The 15947-nt window shown below is 44.7% G+C and overlaps 1 long non-coding RNA gene across 1 annotated transcript in view; it reads right to left on the bottom strand.

Annotated features, from left to right (window-relative positions):
• Window positions 1-15947, bottom strand: part of LOC138268352 (uncharacterized) — a 145754-nt gene that overhangs the window by 116453 nt on the left and 13354 nt on the right. The window contains exon 2 of the long non-coding RNA XR_011199983.1: window positions 13356-13691. This is a non-coding gene — a long non-coding RNA (uncharacterized lncRNA). The remainder of the gene's footprint in view (window positions 1-13355; window positions 13692-15947) is intronic.

Below are 15947 nucleotides of genomic sequence, written 5' to 3'. Positions count from 1 at the left end.
TAGGCTGATCTGTCCCATGGGGTGGGGGCAGAAACCACTAGACACCAGGGAATTTTTTTTTTGTATTATCCTTACGCATAAGGGGAGCGGCCCCTTGGGCAAGGGCTGCTCCCTGGGTGGGCAAAATATTTTTAGGCCTTTCCTGCCCCCCCGGAGGCAGATCTGCCTAATAAAATTAGGCTGATCTGCCCCAGGGGGCAGAAAACCCCTCGACACCAGGGATCATTTACTTTTCATTTTTTTTTTTCTTTTGTGTGTAGGGAGAGCTCCCTAGGGGGGCAAATCATTTTTTGCCCATTTCTGCCCCCAGGGGCAGAAAACCCCTAGAGACCTGGGATAATTTTTTTTATTTGTTTTTTCTTTTACGTGTAGGGAGCGACCCCTTCAGCAAGGGTCGCTCCCTGGGGGGCCAAATTGTTTTTAGGCCATTTCTTCAGAAACCGCAAGCCACCAGGGATTTTTTTTTCTTTGAAATGGACATGAGGGGAGCGGCCCCATGGGCAAGGGCCGCTCCCCGAGTAGGCAAAATATTTTTAGGCCTTTTCTGCACCCCCCGGAGGCAGATCTGCCTAATAAAATTAGGCTGATCTGCCCCCAGGGGGGCAGAAAACCCCTAGACACCAGGGATAATTTTTTGTTGTTTTTTTTTTCTTTTTTTGTGCAGGGAGGGACCCCTTCGGCAAGGGTCACTCCCTGGGGGGGCCAAATTGTTTTTAGGCCATTTCTGCCCCCCTGGAGGCAGATGGGCCTAGTATAATTAGGCTGAACTGCCCCCGGGGGGGCAGAAAACACTAGACACCAGGGATTTTTTTTTTAACTTTTAAATGGACATGAGGGGAGCGTCCCCTTGGGCAAGGGCTGTTCCCTAGGGGGCAAATAATTTTTAGGCCATTTCTGCCCCCCCGGACACCAGGGATTTTTTTTTCTTTTATGTGTAGGGAGCGACCCCTTCAGCAAGGGTCGCTCCCTGTGGGGCCAAATTGTCTTTAGGCCATTTCTGCCCCCCGGGGGGGCAGAAAACCCCTAGACACCAGGATTTTTTTTTTTTCCTTTATGTGTAGGGAGTGACCCCTTTGGCAAGAGTCGCTCCGTGGGGTGCCAAATTGTTTTTAAGCCATTTCTCCTCCCCCCCCCCCGGGGGACAGAAACCGCTAGACACCAGGGATTTTTTTTTCTTTGAAATGGACATGAGGTGAGCGGCCCCTTGGGCAAGGGCCGCTCCCCAGGGAGGCAAATCATTTTTACACCGTTTCTTCCCCCCCCTTCGGCAGATCGGCCGAATATAATTAGGCTGATCTACCACTGGGAGGGGGGGGCAAAAGCACTAGACACCAGGGACGTTTTTTTTTGTATTATCCTTACGCATAAGGGGAGCGGCCCCTTGGCAAAGGGCCGCTCACCGGGTGGGCAAAATATCTTTAGGCCTTTCCTACCCCCCCAGAGGTAGTCTGACTAATATAATTATGCTGCTCTGTCTTCAGGGGGGGCAGAAACCTCTAGACACCAGGGATATATATATCTTTTTATTTACTTTATGTTTTTATATATGGGGAGCGACCCCCTAGGCAAGGGTCACTCCCTTGGGGGGCAAATTGTATTTAGGCCATTTCTCCCCTCCCCCTTGGGGGCAGATCAGCCTATTTTTGTTAGGCCAATCCACCCCCAAGGGGGGCAGAAACCACTGGACACCAGGGATTGGTGTGTGTGTATGTGTTTTGTTTTGGGGGCTGCCCCTTGGGCAAGGGTCAATCCCCATGGGGGCACATTACTGTTGGCCATATCTGCCACCCTTGGGAGCAGATCGGCCTATTTTTGGAAGACCCATCTGCCCCAAAGGGGGCAGAAACCCACCAGAGACCAGGGAAGTTTTTTTTTTTTTTTAAATAACAGGGTGGGGTTATGGCCATACCTCCACCCCAAATAAATGGGGCCAAAGTTGTCCTGCCCTGGAAATTACCCTCGATTCACACCCGGGGGGGGGGGAGGCAGAAAGTCTACTAGATGGCATGGAATAAAAAAATAAAAAAATAGTGGAGTGGTGGCTACCAACCAGTATGGGCCTGGTTATGCCCTCACCCTAACTGACGGGGGTAACAGTCTTTCAGATCTACCCCCACACACTAAAACATCTTATCCCACAGCAAGCAAGAAAACATTTGATTATTTTGGTTTTTGGTTTTACATTTGGGCCATGAGAGCTTGGTAACTCTCAAAATCGTCCCACTTGGAATGGTGATGTCTGTACTTTTTTTACTTTGGGACGCTGCCATGTAGAAAAATCCACAAGACCCAGACACATCAGAAAACTAAACATCTGGTTGATTCCAGGGTGATGTGCTTTACATGCACCCGCACCATTTTCTTACCCAGAATGCCCTGCAAACCTCCAACTTTACTGGAAATCACACATTTTTCCCACATTTTTGTGATGGAACCTTCCGGAATCTGCAGCAATCCACAAAATTCCCACCACCCAACATTGTCTCATCTATACTTATAAAAATTCTGCTGCACTTGTCAGCCTAAAAATGTTTTTTTTCAGACTGCCCTTTTGGACCCGCTTTGGTTCCCCCTCAATTTCTACATGTTTTTGTCTCTTCCCTGTCACAGGCACTTGGCCCACCCACACGAGTGAGGTATCATTTTTACCGGGAGAATGAGGGGAACATTGGGTGGCAGAAATATGTCCCGGTGCGGTGATCCCACACAGAAATGTGGGAAGAAAGTGATTTTGTAGCTAAATTTGAGGTTTGCTGAGGATTCTGGGTAAGAAATCATTGGGGGATCCACACAAGCCACACCTTCCTGGACTTCTTCGGGTGTCTAGTTTTCAGAAATGTCTGGGTTTGGTATGTTTCCCTAGGTGGCTGCTGACCCCAGGACCAAAAACGCACGACCCCCCCAAAACAGGTAGTTTTGTATTTGATAATTTTGATGTGTCCAGATAGTGTTTTGGGACATTTCCTGTCACGGGTGCTAGGCCTACCCACACAAGTGAGGTATCATTTTTATTGGGAGACTTGGGGAAACGCTGGGTTGAAGGAAATTTGTGGCTCCTCTCAGATTCCAGAACTTTCTGTCACTGAAATGAGAGGAAAAAGTCTTTTTTTGGCCAAATTTTGAGGTTTGCAAAGGATTCTGGGTAACATAACCTGGTCAGAGCCCCACAAGTCACCCCATCTTGGATTCCCTGAGGTGTCTAATTTTCAAAAAGGTGCAGGTTTGCTACGTTTCCCTAGGTGCCGGCTTAGCTAGAGGCTAAAATCTACCGCTAGGCACTTTGCAAAAAACATGTCTGATTTCAATGTAAAAATGTGATGTGTCTATGTTGCGTTTCCTGCCACGAGCATTAGGCCTACCCACGCAAGTGAGGTACCATTTTTATCGGGAGACTTGGGGTAACACAGAATAGCAAAACAAGTGTTATTGCCCCTCGTCTTTCTCTACATTTTTTTCCTTCCAAATGTAAGGCAGTGTGTAAAAAAGATGTCTATTTGAGAAATGCCCTGTAATTCACGTGCTAGTATGGGCACCCCGGAATACAGAGATGTGCAAAAAACCACTGCTTCTCATCACCTTATCTTGTGCCCATTTTGGAAATACAAAGGTTTTCTTGATACCTATTTTTCACTTTTTATATTTCAGCAAATGAATTGATGTATACCCGGTATAGGATGAAAACCCATTGCAAGGTGCAGCTCATTTATTGGCTCTGGGTACCTAGGGTTCTCAATGAACCTACAAGCCCTATATTTCCCCGCAACCAGAAACGTCTAGCCAACGTAACGGTATATTGCTTTAAAAAAATCTGACATCGCAGGAAAAAGTTACAGAGTAAAACGTGGAGAAAAATAGCTGTTTTTTTCACCTCAATTTCAATATTTTTTTATTTCAGCTGTCATTTTCTGTAGGAAACATTTTCAGAATCTACACAAATTACCCCTTGCTGAATTCAGAATTGTGTCTACTTTTCAGAAATGTTTAGCTTTCTGGGATCCAGCATTGGTTTCACACCTATTTCTGTCACTAAGTGGAAGGAGGCTGAAAGCACAAAAAATAGTAAAAATGGGCTATGTCCCAGTAAAATGCCAAAATTGTGTTGAAAAATTTGGTTTACTGATTCAAGTCTGCCCATTCCTGAAAGCTGGGAAGATGGTGATTTTAGCACCGCAAACCCTTTGTGGATGCCATTTTCAGGGACAAAAACCACATGCCTTCTTCTGCAGCCCTTTTTTCTCATTTTTTTGAAAAAGCAACATTGTTGTTGTATTTTGGCTACTTTCTTGGTCTCCTTCAGGGGAACCCACAAAGTCTGGGTACCTCTAGAACCCCTAGGATGTTGATAAAAAAGGATGCAAATTTGGCCTGGATAGCTTATGTGGACAAAAAGTTATGAGGGCCTAAGCGCGAACTGCCCCAAATAGCCAAAAAAAGGCTTAGCACCTGAGGGGGAAAAGGCCTGGCAGTGAAGGGGTTAAATATCGTACACCCTGCAACGTCAGCAAAAGTTACTGAAGCGTAGCAGAGGAAACCCTTTGGGACTTATTTCTGGCTGTGTTGGGGAAAGGTGACAGGTATTACGTATTGACACAAAAAAATGCAACTTCTTAAAAACCTATTCATTTAAATTAAATTATCTTTACTCGTTTTAAAATAAAACAATAAAAGTACATAACAATCTATGATCAATAAAATACTTCATCAAGACGTCATCACATCAGGCAAACTAAAACACTGACAATAAATACTAAGAATGACACAATTCATAAAAATACTTCTTGAAGTAGGTTCATCAAACAATAAAGTGCATTATAATGGCAGTGGTGTGTCTGCAATAGCAGAATATTATTTCAACAAATGTATTAGAGTGTTCTATTACAATTCTATACATTAAAACTAGACCCATTGGGCATGGTGTTAACAAGTGGTGATATCATAAAGGAGTGTCCCATTCCAATAGAATGGAAAAGAATGAAGTTAAATGCAGATTTCATGTAGGCAAAAGACCTAACGATACAGAACGAAGACATTTATCTATATATTCTAAATACCAAAAACCTCTGGGTAGGGCCCGCTATCATAATACAAAATAAAGTGATAATTCCTGAATATGATTAGTTATATGTTTGGACCATCAAGTAGTCTCATATGTTATCTAAGGAGGAGTTTGATACATGTAATTTAAGTGTTTCCTGATGTGGATAGCTTTCTAGATAAAAATGGCATTGCTAAAACACATATATGAGTCCTCCAGAGAATATAGGTGCAAAAAAGCTTAATCATGATTCTGTTTTGCTAGAAATAGTGGTGTTATATAAAAGTTTTCAACATCAGCATAGAGACTACAAAATAACAAAGTGCATTGTGCCTTGAGATGACCTGTTATAGCAAGTGCATTTCTCTGCCACATCTGGCCATTGCTTCAGCTTCAGTAAAGCCACAAAAACACTGACTGTACCCCGGAGTAGACATGTTAGAACAAAACGCTATTGAATGGTAGATGATACCTCTGTAAGCCTATGTGCTGAGCTGCAGATAGGTATTTTGTAACTGAGGGCTTAAAAGTGATTATGGCACACCTAGCGTCTACTTTGAAATTGTGATATGAGAGATTCCGGTCTCTCTTACTAAAATACAATACGCTGCCTGGTTCCTCTAACAATGAGGGAACAATGAACTGGACCATCTCACTAATAATATATCAAAGTCAGAGGATTCTCAATGCATTGTCTAATGTTAAGCACTTCCTTATGATTGCCTTAGTAAACTTAAAGCCTCATTTACAAGGAACTGTCGGCGCAAGGAGCTGTGCCAAATTTGGCAGCGTGTGCCCAACATTAAAAAAATGCAGGGATGTATCATATTTACCACAGCACGGTGCACCCCAGTGTTTTCACTAGCGCAGCGCTAAAATTAGCTGCCTAGCACCAACGCTGGCAGCCTTGCACAATAGTGCAAGGGCGCCTATGTTGCAGGAAATGATTGTTAATGTGCAGGAAGGTATCCCTTCCTGCGCATAAACAATGAATAATGAGGATTTGTAACTTCTATGCGTGCTGCATCATGCAGCTCATACAAGTAGCAAATCATCATTATTTAATGATTGTTTATGTGCAGGAACGGATGAAACCTTCCAGCACATAAACAATCATTAATGGGGTTTTACTCTTTCTATGTGTGCTGCAGAATGCAGCACACATAGAAAAATACTAAAACGAGGAGAAATAAAATTATTTCTCTTCGTTGTGCCACTCTAACGCCACCCTTGGGGTGGTGTTCGTTTTTGGTGCTGCCTCAGGTTTACGATTTCTCATCAGTCTGGTGCAGTGTCAAAAGCAATGGGTGTTGTGTGGAAACACCCACAGAAACACCCATTGCATGCCCCTCTGTAGCAGAAAACTTCGTTGGGGGGCCCATATTTAAAATGTGACACTAAGCCACACAAAAGGCCAGATGTAGGAAACGTTTTGAATGGCGCAAACTGCAAAATTTGCACTTTGCGCCATGCAAAACGCGAATCGCGATGCACATTTCCATTTTGCGAGTCGGTACCGACTCACAAAATGGGAATGCGACTCGCAAATAGGAAGGGGTGTTCCCCTTCCTATTTGCGATTCTCACTGCGATGCAGAATTGCTTTGTGATCGCAAACGTGGTCGCAAAGCAATTAGCACCCATGTGAAGTGGGTGCCAACTCATTCGCAAAAGGGAAGGGTTCCCCATGGGACCCCTTCCCCTTTGTGAATAGCTCTAAAAGTAGTTTTTCAGAGCAGGCAGTGGTCCTATGGACCACTGCCTGCTCTGAAAAAATGAAACCAAATGGTTTCATTTTCCCGAGTGTATTGCAACTCGTTTTCCTTTAAAGAAAACGGGCTGCAATACAAAAAAAAACTGCTTTATTAAAAAAGGAGTCACAGACATGGTGGTCTGTGTCTCCAGCAGGCCACCATCCCTGTGAGTGCAGGGAATCGCAAGGGGGTCACAAATTGCGACCTACCTCATTAATATTAATGAGGTGGGTCTTTGCGACCCCCTTGCGATTCGCAGATGGTGTCAGGGACACCATCCTGCATATGGCATTGCGACTCGCAAATTGCGAGTCGCAATCCCATACTTACCTACATCTAGCCCAAAGTGGCTTAACGCCTCCTTGTAAATATGGTGCAGGACACCATGCCACTGGAGCGTTGCTGAAAGTGACGCTTCAGTGGCACTAGGGTCTTGCAAATGAGCCCCTTGGTCTCCTCTTTGCTCCATATGGAGTGCTAGGTGGGTTTCACAGCTAATAAACCTTCCAGGTGTTCCATCCCCAGTTCCCTAGGTACAATATAAGCTGATTTGGAGTGTGGTGTGGCAAGTTGCTGCTGACAAAAAGTATTCTCCGTCCGATAAATGACAAGTTTTGCTTGACCCCATAACCCACCACCATACGAGGCTGCAGAAACACATATGGCTTTGTAGATAGTGATTATCTCCCGGATCGGTTTGCAATCCACTTTAGAAGTACTCTTGCAGATAACCCCATAGGCATGTATCATTTTAGCCTGTTGTTCTCAATGTGCCTAGTCCCTAACCCTCTAGAGATAAAGACAATGCCAAGATAGGAAAATTATCTAACCATTTAATAGGTGTGCTGTTGCTGTGATGAATTCTTGAATTACATGCTCCCTCTCCACAGATCATCATCTGTGTTCTCTAGATTCATTTTAGGTTCCTTGGCCTCCATGAGTGCTGCATAAGTCGTTGCAAGCCATTCGCAGTCCTTGACAATTGGACAGCATCATAGGCAAGGAAAAGGACACTTGTGGAGAGTCCGAGGGAACATCTTGGAACAATATCTCTACACCATTTATGAACAGGGAAAATAAAAAGGGCACCAACACACACCCCTGCCTGACTCCTCTCTGAATTTTAAATAGTGAGGAGTATTCCCCATTCGGCCCAAATTGCACCCTTTTTGATAGATTCCCATATTATTGAGATAATAATGACTCAATTTCTAACCTGTGCCTGTACAAAGCAAGACATTTACCTCAGTACTTTTCTTCTTCACAATGACCATGGTACAGTGTCACTGCAATAAGGCTCAATAATATTAGAGGAAATCGATTCTGTATTATGCAATGGATACTCTCACCGTACCACCACATGGCTTCTTTCTCCAATACATTCACACAACATGCAGAATACCACCCAAGATATCAGTCTCCACAGAAAAGTTGTAACCAACATTTTACTCCAAATAGACATGAAGGTGATGCAGGGGCAGACTCACTTGGCTGAGATTATAGGTGTTACCTGCATGTGCTGCTTCAGGGTACATGGTCCGTTAGATATCCCAAAGTCATTCTTAAACACTGGAACACTTAGACAGTCATCCAAGGATGGTAACAGAGCCATATGAAGGAAGTGTCACAAACAGTGCAGATAGAGATGAGACATTCCTCCCACTACAGACACAGTCAGCTGACCAGCACAATGACCACCCAATTCCACGCATTGTAGTATGGAGAATTCCTGCAATGGAAAACTGAAGGTGGCTATCATTTCCTGCCTGGGCACTGATGATCAACCAGCATGGAAGGGAAACGTCTTTTATGCCGAAGTTTTTATACGCTTTCTTTAACTACAACTTCGTTATTTTGTGCCTTAACTACGCATGTCCGCAACAACGAACATGCGTGGTTAAGGTACAAACAAGGGAGTCGGCTAAGGAGGACGACGCAGATGACGAGGGGACGACTAAGGTAAGTGGGGGGTTTTAGGTTTTGGGGAGGGGGTGGGGGTCGGGGGTGTTTTAGGTTTTGGGAGAGGGTGGGGGGGTCAGGGGTTTTAGGTTTTGGGGTGGGGTTCGGGGGGTGGGGCGTTTAAGGTTTTGGGGAGGGGGTGGGGGGGTCAGGGGGTTTTAGGTTTTGGGGTGGGGTTGGGGGGTGGGGCGTTTTGGTTTTGGGGAGGGGGTGGGGGGTTTTAGGTTTTGGGGTGGGGTTGGGGCATTTTTGGTTTTGGGGAGGGGGTGGGGGGTCAGGGGGTTTTAGGTTTTGGGGTGGGGTTGGGGGTGGGGTGTTTTTGGTTTTGGGGAGGGGGTGGGGGGTCAGGAGGTTTTAGGTTTTGGGGTGGGGCGTTTTTGGGGCGGGGTGGGGGTCAGGGGGTTTTAGGTTTTGGGGCGGGGTGGGGAATTGGTGGTGTTTTAGGTTTGGGGTTTTAGGGCGGGGTTGGGGGGGTGGGGCATTTTTGGTTTTGGGGTGGGGAAGGGGGTGGGGGTGGGGGGTCAGGGGGTTTTAGGTTTTGGGGTGGGGTTGGGGGGGTGGGGCGTTTTTGGGGAGGGTTGGGGGGTCAGGGGGTTTTAGGTTTTGGGGTGGGGTTAGGGGGGTGGGGAAAGTGATGCAGGATCAATGGTGCCTATTACTAATGCTTTTATCAGGAATGCCTTTACAACGAAATATCGTTGTTAAGGCATTCGTGGTAAAGGCATTAGTAGTAACAACGAGATCGGTGTTCTGACCTCGTTGTTAAGGCACTCGTTGTTTCGGAAGTCGGTGTTCCGTCGTACAACCAGCATGGAAGGACCTTATGAAGGTGAGTGCGGTTACACATTAAAGATAAGGACATTCACATGATTTTAGTACTGGAGAGTGGGGCAGCTCTCAGAGCTATATTGAGCCAAGGACACCAATTAACCACACAAGATAGCTGGTTTGAAGAGGACGTCAACTGCCTTTCTGTGGAAAAGGAGGCAATCTAAAATTTAATAGGCAAAATCCATATAATGTAATGGGCAAGATGCATATAGAATTACATGTCAGTCCCATAACCCCTGTTGAGACAGACAAAGGTCAAGTGCATGGCTCTGAAGAGTGTTTCGTCCTGTCTCGCAGTCCCCATACCAAGCTGTAGTGTTTTTGAACTCCACCTCAGCACACATGAAATTTAAAATCTGGAGTGATACCTCTCACAGTGCTCTGTGATCAGGAGGGCACACCGCATGCGCCTCCCTTTCTTAGAATAGTGACTACTGTCATCTTACCCGGCTATGGATGAAAGACACAGAGGGCAGCGACATGATTATAATGTAGGGTTGGCCTTTGTCCTTGTTGCTTGACTGTGAAATAGTTTACTGTCCTCTTCTATATTTTTTAATTGTTCTGCCTGTCCCATCTAATCATGAGGAGTATGGAAGTTGCATGTGTGTGGTACGGAAATTTACATGTTGCATGTGCATATATTGCTTGCATGTGGAAGATGCATGTGGGGAGCAAACAATACACATTGTTGTAGCCACTGTGACTTCCATTTTATATTAGGCATACCTTAGTTGTACCTAAACTGAAGGCTCGGAAGGAGAGCCTAACAACAGATATACATTACAAATTTCTTCCCAGAGCATTTTGGGGATCTCTTTCAGTCGTCAGACAGAGGACTATTGGTGAGATTAGCAAAGGAGACAGAGAATCCCTTTGAACCTATCTGGAAGAGGCTACAAAGTATGTTTGCTGTGCCACAGTGGGGCCCTTATCATGAGTGTGGTGGTCCTGGGACTGCCTGACTTATGGTGGCGGTTGGACCGCCACCAAAGCAGCGGTCCTGCCTCCACAGTATGAACGTGCAGAGCCACTATGGTCCAACCGCTGACACTGCCAGGTTGCTGCTGATCAACAGCCTGGCGGTGCAGGTGGTCTTAATTTGCCAGGCTGGCGGAGAGGGGGTTCTGGGCGCCCCATGGGGGCCCCTGCACTGGTCATGCAGTTGGCATGGGCAGTGCAGTGGCCCCTATGGACAGCCTTGTCATGCTTTTCACTGCCTGAATTACAGGCAGTGAAAAGCGCGACCGGTGCTGCACACCCGACTCACCGCAAGATTGCTGCCAGCTCTTAAACAAGCCGGCGGCAATGTTGTGTCCTGTTTCCCGCTGGCCCAGTGGGAAACTCAAGATAGGGCCAGCGGCCAGAAAACCAGAGTGGCGGTTTTCCGGCCCAAAGAGTTTGGCGAGCAGCCTTTGCCATGCGCCAAACTCATAATGAGAGCCCCAGTGTGCATCACTGTGGGAATTCACTGAAATTGTAAGCAATAATGAAAACCATATCAAAAACGTCTGTATAATATGTAACTATAGGTATTAATACAAGCCTAATTGTATATGCTTACAGCCCTGAAAAAGCCCCCGGTCTACACTCCCTTAGGGGGTGAAACGCATATTGACTCTTCACCTACAGATGCTGATTTGAGATAATCATCAAAAACAAGCAAGTCAATGACACAATCTATGAATTGTGTTGTTACTATCTTTTGTGCTCATATGTATAAATATTGTTCAGGCTAAAATATTTTAACAAAATACATGTTACTTTGATGTAGGCGTTCAAAATATTCGGAGTGTTTGGAGACTGCTCCCATCTGATCAGGATCCAGAGACTACTAAGGGTACACTTCGGGCAAGGTAGACGGAGTTATCCTGAGTCTCTACTTTGCTGCTGACTGAGTTCCCTAAATAGACAAGCTGAGTGAGAGAGTTCCAATGCTTAAAACAGCACAGAAATTCAGTGTGCCCTAGTACTGATGTTATTTAAGGCTCATTAATGCATGTACTGTGTGAAACCCCTATGCTTGTCACTAGACCCATATATGGGAGTACTATCTGAGGCCACTGATGCCATGTAGTAGAACTTCGTAGTAGAGTGAGGCCAGCAAAGCTCAATGCTTGGCCCATCGGTGCCTTCACTGTATGAGCTCACCAGTGCTTGCTACTAGATCCAACGATACATTATACTTGCAGCCTGGGCCACTGATTCATGTACTGAGAGGGGCGACACAAAGTTGTCACTAGGCCCTTTGATTATGTACTCTTTGGCCCAACTATTGATTATTGTAAAGTTCGTTAATGCATTTGTCAAGTGGGGCAGCTGCAGTTCTTAAGTAGGCATATTGATGCATTCACTGTGTGAGGCCACTGATGCTCCTTAGTTGACTATTTGATACTTGTATAGCGTGAGGCCTCAGATGCTCCTTAGTTGACTATCTGATGCTTGTATAGTGTGATACCAGTGATGCTCCTTAGATAACTATTTGATGCTTGTATAGTGTGAGACCTGTGATGCGTGTTACTAGGCCCATTAGCGGAGTTACAGTGCGGGGCTGCTTCTGTTCTTAACAAGGCATGTTGATGCATTCACTAAGTGAGGCCACTGATGCTCGTCCCTGGATTCAATGATAATTGTACTGCATGAGACCACTGACCCGCATAAAGTATGTGATTATGTTGATCAGTGCATTTTTGTGTGTGGGGCCATTGTTCTACTAACAGGCACATTCATGCATGTGATCTGTGCAGCCACTGATGTTCATTACTGCGCCCGTTTATCCATGTACTGGGAGGACACAGATATACATTACGAGGCACTGCTGCGCCCATCTACCTCCTCTCTCCAGAACTGCACAAAGTGAGCAAGCACTGGTGATTATCAAGAGACTGATTCTGGTTTGTGCACATCGTTGTAGTTATTTCACCTCTGGCACTTTGTTGGACGAAACCTTTGGGCTGGTGTTTATTGGGCGGCTGTTGTAGGTTATAGATTAAATTGCCCACAGCACAAATGAAAGCAGAACATATTCAGTTCAGCAACTGGACCTTACAAAGTGATGTGCTCCACCATGCACAACCACCTCTTCTACCACAACCACCTCTTCTACCATGCACAACCAACTCTTCTACCATAACCACCTCTTCTACCATGCACAACCACCTCTTCTACCATGCACAACCACCTTTTCTACCACAACCACCTCTTCTACCCTGCACAACCACCTCATCTACCATGCACAACCACCTCTTCTACCACGCACAACCACCTCTTCTACCACAACCACCTATTTTACCATGCACAACCACCTCTTCTACCACAACCAGCTCTTCTACCATGCCCAACCACCTCTTTGGTTCTCTAGCAATAGTGATTTGATTACTTCAGTGGGGCGCGCTGGCTGTAAAGGGAAGCCCTCACTGACCTTCACTGTCTTTTCAAATATTTCCCAAACCCTTCCCTTACCTTCTCCAGTGCTCACCGTGACACTCTGCAGGAACAAATGCTTAAAAGCAATATGTCCAGTTTTTGCATACCACCAGTACAGTATTTTTTTGCATTTTCTACTTTAAATACGAAGAGTTTACAAAATGAAACCAATGGATACCCATCATTGCGTCCTGGCCCTTTCACAGGCTTCACTATTGATTAGTCTTTTGTAAGTTTGGGAGCTGTTGGATTTGTTAATGCAGGTTCGTCTGTAAAACAACGACTTTATGTGTAGCGTGGTATCTGCGGCATTGTCTACAATCAGTCATGGCAAGGTGGAGAAAGACTTACTGAATATACGAAGTGTGTACTGTCTCACTTCTCTTTCCGTTGTGTCGTCCTTCTTGTACACTTACATGCTGTACTCTCCTCCGTCTTCCATTCTCAGGTTCCAGATGTGTAAAGAGGCGTTTTGTCCGTTTACAGACACTCTTCCTTTGAACGCTTTCTCTTTCTCGATTAATTCATTGGGTGGTGTTAATCGAACTAAAGTAAAGCCTTTGAAAAGCCATGTAATGTCTACAATCTCGAACCCATCCGGGATCTGGACAGGGAACCTCACTTCAGCGCCCACAGTAGCATTAATTACAACTGGTGGCTGTTCAGCTCCCGCCGAGGCTTCCACACCTAGAGAGAAGACACAAAAAAGACGTCAGGAAATGTAATCCCTGTCAGTGTCATGAGCAACACTGGAGCACGTATTTCTAAAAAAAAACAAATATATATATATATGAACTTTTAAAGAAGAGTACATTTGTTTAAAAAAAAAAAACGACCTGTGCATTTCAATATTTCAATTAAATGGTTTAATTGAATGATCTGGTTAGAAAGTTTGACTGCTCCCAAACCACAAGACCCATGAGTTTCGAAAAGAAAGTGCGGATGCAGGGGCGGAGCTTGGTCAGTAACACTGGAGGGGTGTGAGCTTCAGATTTCCACACAATCACTCTGGCACATAATGTTAAAATACATTAACTGACAAGCGAGGGCACCAGAGGGGCTTAAGAGGCAGTGGAACGGGAGAGAAATGCAGATTGGTAGGGGCACCAAATGTTGGAAAACACAGTATTTTGTGAAATAATCAACATTTTTGAAGTCTTTCCTAACAGTGAGAGAGAAAGAATGTGGACATATATTTTTGTCTGTGTGGGTAAAATGTCCTGAAGAAATCCGACAGACACATCACTATACCCGAGTGAAAGTACCTGTACCAGAATATTTATCACAAAATACATTTATTAGTGGGGGTGTAACACACCCCAAACAGCCCCCCCCCCCTCGAAACCTACACCCGCGTGCAGATGCCACCACGATTAAAAGTCCGTGAAAGTTGCCCAGATCGAGAGCACTGGAAACACAAATATTCCGATTACCCGCAAAAGCAGTGTAATTGCCTCACTTGTGTTTCGGAAAGTTGGGGTAGTAGTCCCATTGTCCATTCGACACTGTTACATCACCTTTGTGCTTTGAGGCAGGCCGAAACATGGCAAGCTTTTCCATGCCTTTTACTTCACATTTTTTGCAAAATGAAGCAATAAAAGAATACGTGGAAGATATTTTTTCTATACCAATAGATCCCTTGCGCTTGATTTCACTCTCTTTTGAGGGAAAGTTTCACTTAGCCTGCTTTGCCCTAGAATTATGCTGAGGCCTTTGAACTGTGTTAGTTCACCGCACACCATGCTGACTTTTCTGAATGTGTTTCTATAACACCAACACATTTTTTGGCTTTTAAGAACATTGCTCATGGCTCATTTCACCTAGAATGCTGTGGTATTTTATGGCAACACAAGAGGTTCTTAGGTTGTTTGGAATGTTGTCATTCAATAACAAAGTAGCCAAGAGATACACCTAAACTGCACTTTCCGTCAAGTGAATGGTGTGTAGTCGACTATCTGAAATGGACAGACATTCACTGGTAAGTACCTAAGATCTACAATAATATTCCTTCTGATTCTTGATTTGAGCCGGTGGGGGCTACTGACACTTATTCTTAGGACCGCCACTTATTTTGCAAGAGCACAAGAGGTAAAAACACGCACACAAATTACAAAGGCAGAGGAAGATGGGAAAACCATCACAAAACGAGAAAGCAAGAACCTGCAAGTTAGATAAAGGGGCATGGAGGGTCTGGCAATGGATTAGAAAGACATGAGGTGGATTTAGGTCTACACAGCCTTTGTATTAGATGTGCCTACGTTTAATTGCACTGCTGCGGACTTCTGAACAGAGTACTAGGCACCAGCACTCATTCTTTCACAAATTAAGCTCTGATTTTTTTCAACCTGAGAAACAGAGGAAGTGAAGAACTCGTATCCCATGAGTAATTACCTTTAAATTGTAATTGTATTCATATAGGGCTTACTATCTCTGATGATGCATCGAATAACTTTTTGGTGAATAGAAATATGAGTTCATTTGAGCGATGGACATGTGGAGTCTGTTAGTTGGATTGAATAGAGTATTGGAGGGATAGAAGAGGGAAGAATCCATAAGTATTAATTGGGATATCATAGTAGTAAGATGAGGTTTTGGATGACTAAAGGAGTGATGGAGGAATGAAGAGTTTGTAGAAAGGGATTAGGGAGATCATAGTAGTAAAATGAGGTTTGGTATGAGTCAAAGGAGAGACACAGAAGGTAGAATTTAATAGGGTTGTTTGGGAGATCGTAGTACTAAACTGAGGTTTGGGGTGAACCAGGAGGAATAGAGGAGGGAAGTGTATAGGAAGGGTTATTTTGGAGATCATAGTAGGAGAATGAGGTTTGTGATGAGTCAGAGAGTGGAGATAAAGGATAGATTGAGAGAGGTATAGGGTGAGACAGAGTAGTGCATTAGAAAGAGTGATTTTTTTCTCTTGTACAGTCGGGCTAAAGTAATAAA

This window comes from Pleurodeles waltl, chromosome 12, assembly GCF_031143425.1.
Source record: "Pleurodeles waltl isolate 20211129_DDA chromosome 12, aPleWal1.hap1.20221129, whole genome shotgun sequence".
Classification (NCBI taxonomy): Eukaryota; Metazoa; Chordata; class Amphibia; order Caudata; family Salamandridae; genus Pleurodeles; species Pleurodeles waltl.
This window is presented reverse-complemented; position numbering and strand designations above follow the sequence as displayed.